Here is a 10,659-nt window from a genome sequence, read left to right as displayed (position 1 = left end):
CTAATATCAAGCCATCCCTGCAGTGTGTAAACCCACCTCCTCATGACGCAGATTCCTGTAGGATTATACTGCAATCTGTGCATCTACATTTTACTAGAGTATCCAAATATTCACTCAGAATTTTTATTGGACTATTGAGTAAGTTCTTATAAATGAATGGAAACTTGTCACTACCAAAATTATAAAATAAAATAACAGCAATAAAATAAAATGACAAGGTACAAAATCAAAATGAAATGTATAGATCTGTTCTGTTTGTTTGGTCTTTTTTTTTTTTTTTTTTTTGAAGAATGCAGCTAACTAGATTCTTACTATGCCATGGATTAAAACAGTATTACTATTATCAGCACAGCCTGGATATAATCCTCTGTACCTACCAGGGTGCGAATTTATATGAAACACTTGACTTGTCTGAGCTTAGGTTCTCCTCATGTTTATAAGGAAAGTAATAGTAGTGCCTGCCTCATAAATTTGTGACGAATAAAGAAGTCACCATGTGTGTGGCTTTCATAGCTGTGATTTGTACATTGCAAGTGCTACTTAATGCTTATAAATTCAACCCTTGGAAGCCTCTAAATGATGAAAAATTATGTATTTTTTTTTTTTTTTGCTACATGAGTGTATTTGTCCACTTCTGTTGCTTATAACAAAATATCTCAAACTGGGCAATTTGCGAGAAAACAAAATTTATTGCTTACATTTTCTGAGGCTGGGAAGTCCAATGTCCGGGGAACACATCTGGTGAAGGTCTTCCTTGTTGGTGGCTTCAGTGACACAGGATATCACATGGAGAGATGGTGAATCAGAGAGAGAGACTAACCTCCTCATTCACTCACCTTTTTAAAGACACCAGAACCACTCCTATTATTCCAAAAATTGGTCAGTCCACTCATTTGACATGATATGAGTAGCCCATACGTCATATTCCCATGCAGGATCCTTTAGCTCAGAAGACAAATAGTAACTGAAAACTAACAGGATGGCCACCAGGAATGTGACAATAGGAATGACCGTCTTGTTACAGACTGTATTTGGAATCCTGAGGAATTTCTTCTTCTTTACCATTATCTCTTCCTTTATTTCACTGGGTGCAGGTTAAGGACCACAGATTTGATTGCGGAGAACCTGCTTGTAGCCAACACTTTGGTCATTCTGTCTAGAGGAATCCCGCATGCAATGATATCGTTTGGATGGCAACATGTCTTCAATGATCATGAATGCAAGTTCATTTCCTATATGCACAGAGTGGGCAGAGGTGTGTCCATGGGCAGCACCTGCCTCTTGAGTGTCGTCCAGGCCATTATGATTGGTCCCCCAGTTGGGCAAATCTCAAAATGAAATGTTCCAGGTACATTGGCCCTTCTATTTTCCTGTGCTGGATCCTGCAAATGCTAATAAATGTCATTTTTCCTATGTATGTGAGTGGGAAAGTGAGCAAAAAGAACATCACAAATACAAAAGATTTTCAATACTGTTCTTCTGTTCTTCATGATCAAACTGCAGACTGGCTGCATGCGGCATTGCTGTCATTCCCTGATGTGCTGTCTCTGGTGCTCATGCTGTGGGCCAGCAGCTCCATGGTTTTGGTCCTGTACAGGCAGAAGCAGCGAGTGCGACACATTCACAGGAACAATATCTCCCTCTTGCCCTCTCCTGAGTCCAGAGCTACCAAGACAATCCTTCTCCTGGTGAGCACCTTTGTCTTCTTTTACACCCTCGCCTGCATCTTTTAAGTTTTTTTTTTTTTTTTGGCCCTTATTAATAAATCTAGCTTGTTCCTGATGAGCAGCACCTCAATAATTGCTGGGTGTTTCTCTACTATCAGCCTCTTCCTGCACCTGAGCTGTGACTCCAGAGCATTCAGCCTCTGCTTTGCCCGGATAAGCAATAGAAAATCCCCTAATGATCGAGGAACATGTAAATTGTGTGATTTTCCACGTAGTTGAAGTGGTTTTTCACTTGTTCCCCACAGAATAGTATGTAACACTCATTTCACAAGATAGTGGTGGGATAACATACAATCTTATGTGCATACCATACATACATTTGTACATTATAATTGTGTGTATGTGTGAGTGTATATATACATGTGTGTGTGCATGTGTGCATGCATATATATTATATTATGATGGTTTTCAATCAAGCAATAATACTGGGAACTTTTATATAGAATTTAAAATAGTACTAGTTGCAACAATGACAATCTGTTTTACTAAAGTGCATTTTATGTGATATATATCTTGGCAGTTTAGTTAATCAGCTGGTTAAATTACATACAATGTAGTTTTTCTTTATCTACTTTGATTCCTATATGTTAGCTGTATCTCTTGAAAAATAAACAAGTGGGGCCGAGACCGTGGTGCACTCAGGAGAGTACCATACTGTTTTGGTTATTATAGCTTTGTAGTATAGCTTGAAGTCAGGTAGTGTTATGCCTCCAGCTTTATTTATTTTGGTCAGCATTGCTTTGGCTATGCGTGGTCTTTTATTATTCCATATAAATGTCTGGATAGTTCTTTCCATTTCTGAGAAAAATATGTTTGGAATTTTGATGGGGATTGCATTGAATTTGTATATCACTTTGGGTAGTATGGACATTTTCACTATGTTGATTCTTCCAAACCAAGAGCATGGGATATCTTTCCATCTTCTTGTATCCTCTCTAATTTCTCTCAGCAGTGGTTTGTAGTTCTCATCATAGAGATTTTTCACCTCCTTGGTTAACTCAATTCCTAAGTATTTTATTTTTTTGGTGGCTATTGTAAATGGGCAGGCTTTCTTGATTTCTCGTTCTGCATGTTCACTATTGGAGAAAAGAAATGCTACTGATTTTTGTGTGTTGATTTTGTATCCTGCTACTGTGCTGAAATCATTTATCAATTCCAAGAGTTTTTTTGTAGAGGTTTTAGGCTGTTCGATATATACGATCATGTCATCTGCAAAGAGGGAGAGTTTGACTTCATCTTTTCCAATCTGGATGCCCTTTATTTCCTTCTCTTCTCTGATTGCTCTGGCTAGTACTTCCAACACTATGTTGAGTAAGAGTGGTGAGAGTAGGCATCCTTGTCTATTTCCTGTTCTTAAAGGAAAAGCTTTCAGCTGTTCCCCATTCAGGATGATATTGGCAGTGGGTTTGTCAAAAATGGCTTTAATTATGTTGAGATACTTTCCCTCTATACCTATCTTATAGAGGGTCTTTGTCATGAATGAGTGCTGAACTTTATCAAATGCTTTTTCAGCATCTATAGAGATGATCATATGGTCCTTGTGTTTGAGTTTATTAATATGGTGTATCACATTTATTGATTTGCGTATGTTGAACCAACCTTGCATCCCTGGGATGAATCCCACTTGATCGTGGTGAATAATTTTACGTATGTGTTGCTGTATTCTGTTTGCTAGTATTTCAGTGAGGATTTTTGCATCTATATTCATCAAGGATATCGGCCTGTAGTTTTCTTTTTTGGTTATATCTTTACCTGGTTTTGGTATCAGGATGACGTTTGCTTCATAGAATGAGTTTGGGAGATTTTCGTCTGTTTCAATCTTTTGGAATAGTTTGTAAAGAATTGGTGTCAATTCCTCTTTGAATGTTTGGTAAAATTCTGCTGTGAATCCATCTGGTTCTGGGCTTTTCTTTGTTGGGAGCCTACTGATAACAGCTTCAATCTCCTTTATTGTTATTGGTCTGTTCAAATTTTCTACGTCTTCATGGCTCAGTTTTGGGAGCTGGTGTGTGTCCAGAAATTTATCCATTTCCTCCAGATTTTCAAATTTGTTGGCGTATAGTTGTTTATAGTAGTCTCGAATGATTCCTTGTATTTCAGATGTATCAGTTGCAATGTCGCCTTTTTCATTTCTAATTTTTGTTCTTGAGTCTTCTCTCTTCTTTTTTTTGTTAGCCATGCTAATGGTTTGTCAATTTTATTTATCTTTTCAAAAAACCAACTTTTTGATTCATTGATCTTTTGTATTGTTTTTTGGGTTTCAATTTCATTCAGTTCTGCTCTGATCTTAATGATTTCTTTCTGTCTGCTAACTTTAGGTTTGGATTGTTCTTGTTTTTCTAGTTCTTTAAGGTGAAGTGTTAGGTTGTTCACTTGCCATCTTTCCATTCTTCTGAGGTGAGCATTTAATGCTATAAATTTCCCCCTTAGTACTGCTTTTGCAGTATCCCACAGGTTTTGGTATGATGTATCATTATTTTCATTAGTTTCAATAAATTTTTTGATTTCCTGCTTGATTGCTTCTTGGACCCATACGTCATTAAGTAGAATGCTGTTTAATTTCCATGTGTTTGTATAGTTACCAGAGTTTCATTTGTTATTAATTTCTAGTTTTAATCCATTGTGGTCTGAGAAAGTACATGGGATAATTCCAATTTTTTTGAATTTATTGAGACTTGATTTGTGACCTAATATGTGATCTATCCTGGAGAATGATCCATGTGCTGATGAGAAGAATGAATATTCTGAGGTTTTTGGATGGAATGCTCTGTAGATATCTGCCAATTCCAATTGGTCTAGAGTATTGTTTAGATCTTGTGTTTCTCTACTGATTCTTTGCCTACATGATCTGTCTAATATTGACAACGGGGTGTTCAGGTCCCCTCCTATTATTGTATTAGTATCTATTTCCTTCTTTAGGTCTAATAGAGTTTGTTTTATAATCTGGCTGCTCCAACATTGGGTGCGTACATATTTATGATTGTTATGTCTTCTTGATGGATCAGTCCTTTTATCATTAAGTAGTGTCCCTCATTGTCTCTTTTTATGGTTTTTAGTTTAATGTCTATTTTGTCAGATATAAGAATAGCTACTCCAGCTCGTTTTTCTTTTCTGTTTGCATGGTAAATCTTTTTCCATCCTTTCACTCTTAGTCTGTGTGAATCTTTATGGGTGAGGTGGGTCTCTTGTAGGCAGCATATAGTTGGGTCGTCCTTTTTGATCCAGTCACCCAGTCTGTGTCTTTTGATTGGGGAATTTAAGCCTTTTACATTAAGAGTTGTTATTGAAAAGTGTTGATTTATTCCTTGCATTTTATTGTTTGTTTGGTTGTCTTAGGTGTCTTTTGTACCTTGCTTTCTGATTTACTGTTTGGTTTCTGTGTTTGTTGGTTCCTTAGGTTGTAGATAGCGTTTTTGTTTGCTTGTTTTCGCTTCATGAATGCCATTTTTATTATACTAGTGGGTTTTGATTTTTCTTGGGTTTTTATGGCAGTGGTAGTTATTTTTCAGGAGCCAAACCCAGTACTCCCTTGAGGATTTCTTGTAAGGGTGGTCGTGTGGTAGTGAACTCCCGCAGTTTTTGTTTGTCTGTGAAATATACTATTTGCCCTTCTTTTTGGAAGGATGGCCTTGCAGCGTAGAGTATTCTTGGCTGGCAATCTTTGTCTTTTAATATTTTGAAAATATCATCCCATTCCTTTCTAGCTTTTAGGGTTTGTGATGAAAAGTCTGATGTTAGCCTGATTGGGGCTCCCTTATAGGTGATTTGACGCTTCTCTCTTGCAGCTTTTAAGATTCTCTCTTTGTCTCTGAGTTTTGCCAATTTGACTATGACATGTCTTGGAGAAGGCCTTTTTGGGTTGAATATGTTTGGAGATCGTTGAGCTTCCTGGATCTGAAGATCTGTGATTTTTCCTATACCTGGGAAGTTTTCTGCCACTATTTTGTTGAATATGTTTTCAATGCAATCTCCATTTTCCTCCCCTTCTGGAATACCCATTACTCGGATATTTGAGCGCTTAATTTTGTCTGATATCTCTCTCAGATTTTCTTCAATGTCCTTGATTCTTTTTTCTTTCTTTTTGTCTGCTTGTGTCATTTCAAACAGCCCATCTTCAAGTTCAGAGGTTCTCTCTTCAACTTCGACAAGCCTGCTGGTTAAACTCTCCGTTGTGTTTTTTATTTCACTGAATAACTTCTTCAGTTCAGCAAGTTCTGCTACAATGTTTTTCAGGACATTGATTTCCTTGTACATTTCGTCTTTCAGATCCTGTATACTTTTCCTCATTTCATCATGATGTCTAGCTGAGTTTTCTTGTATCTCATTCAGTTTCCTTAGAATTATCGCTCGAAATTCCTCGTCAGTCATTTCAAGGGCTTCCTGTTCTATAGGATCTAGAGTTTGAGATTTATTAACTTTTGGTGGTGTACTTTCTTGATATTTTGTATTTCTGGTATCTTTTTTTTTGGTGTTTATTCATTGTGGCAGGGGGTTTCACAGTCCACCGTTTAGAGACTAATAACTAACTAGGATGTTGCTGTGGTTGCCAATTTTGTATGGCTCCCTCCGTGACTGCTCAGTTGGCCTCTAGTGCCTTGTGTGTGTGGTTGCCTCGGGTCTTGGGCTTCTCCAGGGAGCCACCTGTCTGGTCAGCTTGGACTCTGCTGGGCTGTTGGATCACGTACCACAGGGTGTGTGATCTCTGTTGAGCTTTCACTTCCTGTGCAGGACTTCTCCCTGTTCCGTGTGCTCTGGCCCAGGCTGTTGGATCATGCAGTGGCAACCCCACAGGGTGTGTGGTTTCTGTCGAGTCTCCACCTCCGTGGCCGCATGTCTCCCCACTCTGTGTGCACTGTGCTGGGCTGGGGCATGTCTTCTGCAACCCTCGTCTATCAGCTGGGCCTTCAAGACCCTGCTCGGCACCGCCTCGCCCAGGAAGTCTGCCAGGTTTCTGGTAGGCACAGACGACTGGTCGCTCTGGGTGCCTTTGTAGCACTGTGTAGATCTTTCTCTGGAATTGTTCACCTTTGTATCCCCCCGGCATAGACCGAATCTAGTGCCCACCTGCAGCCAGCTCTCCGGCAGTTTCAAGCGGACCTGGGAACTCTCCTACCACACTATTCCCTACCAGAAATTGGTTAGGCTTTTTTCTAAACTGGTGGCCGCAGAGATGGTATCTGCCTCCCAGTAACAGGAAGTTTACCAGGGGCCGGAGTCGCGGGATTGGTGGAGTGACAGTTGGCCCGCCCATACTTCCTTGCCCTCCCGACACTGGCCGGAGATGCCCCACGCCACCAGCCTCGCCAATGAACCACGGAGGGAGTGGGAGGGGTGGCCGGCCCGCAGGCTCCGGAAAGCCCTGCGCTGGACCAAGCAAGTGGGAAGGCTCAGTGACGGTTGAGCTGGGCGGAGCTTCCAGCACCTGGGAAAATGGAGGCGGCCCCGGGGCGGTGAGTGGCCTGGTGATGGAGGCAGGAGCTGGGTGGGCATCAGACCCCCGAAGAGGGCTTGGCTAGGGGTCACTCACAGGGGTGTGCGAGGTCGGGTGCTCAGTCTCTGCCTCTGGTTTGTCGCCTTTCCCGTTCTTGGCCACTGCCGCCTCAGGCTGTTCAGTCGCGGCGCGGCTCGGGTGCTCCCAGGAATCTTCTTTAATGCTGGCCTGAAACCTCGAGTCCTGAATAGGGCAGCTGGCCGCCTTCAGTGGGGCCCCAGCCTCCGTGATCCTGTCTGCATCCACAGCAGCCCTGGCGCCGTGTTCCCTGTTTCGAGACTCGCTTTTGCAGCTAAGAAACAGTTCTTTTCCTGCTCCACACTTCAAAGCTGTTGCCTGTAAATGAGGCAGCCTCTCCTGCCGGGGGCAAAGTGGTGTTCAGGCCCCACGACCGGGCAGGAGCTGCGGTCCTCCCTTAAGAGATGTCAAGAGGAAGGGCCACAAGTTTCATGGCCCTCTGAGGCCCAGTGGCCGCCTTTTTCACCTCAGCTACTCCGCGCCAGCCGCCGCAGCCACTGCCATCTTGGGAACTCAAACAACTTTACAAGAAAAAAACAAGCAACCCAATTAAAAAATGGGCAAAAGAGCTAAGTAGGCATTTCTCTAAGGAAGATATACAAATGGCCAACAGACATATGGAAAAATGCTCAACATCACTCAGCATTCGGGAAATGCAAATCAAAACCACACTGAGATACCATCTAACCCCAGTTAGGATGGCTAAAATCCAAAAGACTCTGAACGGTAAATGCTGGCGAGGTTGCGGTTAAAAAGGAACTCTCATCCATTGTTGGTGGGACTGCAAAATGGTGCAGCCTCTATGGAAAATGGTATGGAGGTTCCTCAAACAATTGCAGATAGATCTACCATACGACCCAGCTATCCCACTGTTGGGAATATACCCAGAGGAATGGAAATCATCAAGTCGAAGGTATACCTGTTCCCCAATGTTCATCGCAGCACTCTTTACAATAGCCAAGAGTTGGAACCAGCCCAAATGTCCATCATCAGATGAGTGGATACGGAAAATGTGGTACATCTACACAATGGAATACTACTCAGCTATAAAAATGAATGAAATACTGCCATTTGCAACAACATGGATGGACCTTGAGAGAATTATATTACGTGAAACAAGTCAGGCACAGAAAGAGAAATACCACATGTTCTCACTTATTGGTGGGAGCTAAAAATTAATATATAATTCACACACACACACACACACAAAAAAAAAAAAAAAACCAGGGGGGGGAGAAGATATAACAACCACAACTACTTGAAGTTGATATGACAAGCAAACAGAAAGGACATTGTTGCCCGGTGGGGGGGAGGGAGGAGGGAGGGAGGTTTTGGTGATGTGTAACAATAATCAGCCACAATGTATATCGACATAATAAATTAAAAAAAAAAAATGAAACACTCAATCCTTTGGCATCACTGGAGAACTCATACTGGAGAGAAACTTACAAATGTAATGAATGTGGTCAGGATTTTGCTCAATGTCTATATGTTTGAGATCATGAGAGAATTCATCCTGGAGAGAAACTGTACAAATGTAGTGAGTGTGACCAGGTCTTAAACCAGCATTCTACTCTAAGGATTTATGAGAGGATTTATACTGAGCAGAAACCTCAAAAATGAAATAAATGTAGCGAACCTTTTAAGCCATGTTCATAGCTCACTAAGCACATCTGTCTCTCTCTCTCTCTCTCTCTCTCTCTTTGTGTGTGTGGCTGGCCAATTTAGGGATCCAAACCCTTGACCTTGGTTTTCTAATGCCATGCTCTAACCAGCCCTTCACCAAGCATCATGATGTACTACCTGAAGATAAACAATACAAATGCAATGTTGTGGAAAGGCTTTTATTCACATAACAAGCCTTGTGAAACATCTGAGAATACTAGATAAAAAATCCCAAATGTAATGACTGTGGTGAGGGTTTTCTTCAAAGTTCCAGACTTGCGAAACATCAAAGAATTTTTCCTGGTGAGAAACTTCACAAATAGAATGAGTGTGGCAAAGCTGTGGGTTCAAGCCTACTGAACATAAGAGAATCATACTGGAGAGAAACATTACAAGTGTAATTACAAAAGTCCATACCCAATTTGTACATCTTTCTAGATATCAGAAAACACACACCAAAAAGAAATGTTGTAAATTCAGTATATGAAGTAAAGCTTTTATTCAAAGCTTAAGACTAGGGGATCATCAGAGAATTTATGGTATTGAAACACCTCACAGGGCTGACCCCGTGGCGCACTCGGGAGAGTGCGGTGCTGGGAGTGCAGCGACGCTCCCGCCGCGGGTTCGGATCCTATATAGGACTGGCCAGTGCACTCACTCGTTAATGTGTTCAGAATCCTCTTCTGCAGATTTGTTGGAACAACAAAGGGTCATTGGTTTATCAGAAACCATTGCTCTTCAAGCTGGCTGTGAAACAGAGCAGGACATAAGATTGAGAGAACAAAATTTTTATAGGAATAAGATGATACGTTAGTAGGGATTGATTATGTATGTGGTAGAAATAATGAAGAAATGATGTTCATTGTCTCCTCTGAAAAGAAATAGCTGTTGTATACCAAAGACGAGTGAAAAATGAGTCTTATCCTTTCAAACTGAAGGAAACAATTATTAGGAGAATTTAGTCAAAACAACAAGAACACAGTATACACATGAAGGATTAACATTTAACCACTGTATCTCTTTGATGCCATTTTACTTAGAAAGTATCCTAGCTCTTATATTGTAATTAATAGAATTTAATCATTTTTCAAAACTTTGAAGGAATTAAATTTTTTTAAATCAACTCATGCCTATCCCACCTTATTGCAGTACTTCATAACAAACATCAACACTACATTTTGAGGCTCTCAAGGTTGAAAGGCATCTGTTACAATATTTTTCCATGGTGGAATTAAAAAATATGTAATTTTATAAATATATACACATAATTTGCACCTAAGTTAATTTCTCTACGCTCTGCCCCTTGGATATTAATGTGGCTATCATTAAAATATCATAGCAGTACAATTTTAGACTCTGTCTTTCTAACATCTGAGTTAATATTTATGAATATGCAACATATAATTAAATTTACACATGCCTTTTTGTGTGCCTGCATAAGAATCATCGCTTGCATTGGACTTGAGTTAATGAGATAAAAAGTCCAAATATATTAAGCATATGAAAAATGTCAGAAAATAAAGAAAAATTTCAGGAACAAAGATATAAACAAAGTTTTTTTTTTCTGCTTGGAACTTTCACTATAATAATTAGAAAATGTCACTGATTATGAGTTTCCCTTTAAGAATAAACACACACAACTAAGGGGAAATTGTTTTGTTTTGTTTTGTTTTTAAATAAACTAGAATCTTTACATATTTACAGCCCCCCCCCCATTTAAAAAAAATTTTCACTTTGGACATCCTGTAGACACAGAAT

The 10,659-nt window shown here is 40.2% G+C and overlaps 1 pseudogene; it reads left to right on the top strand.

Moving 5' to 3' along the window:
• The first annotated feature begins 979 nt into the window (after positions 1 to 979).
• LOC134371889 (vomeronasal type-1 receptor 4-like) lies at positions 980 to 1,733 on the top strand (annotated as a pseudogene).
• Positions 1,734 to 10,659: the final 8,926 nt, after the last annotated feature.

Source organism: Cynocephalus volans, chromosome 3, assembly GCF_027409185.1.
Source record: "Cynocephalus volans isolate mCynVol1 chromosome 3, mCynVol1.pri, whole genome shotgun sequence".
Taxonomy (NCBI): domain Eukaryota; kingdom Metazoa; phylum Chordata; class Mammalia; order Dermoptera; family Cynocephalidae; genus Cynocephalus; species Cynocephalus volans.
Note: the sequence above shows the minus strand (reverse complement) of the source record. Positions and strands in the feature narration are given on the sequence as shown.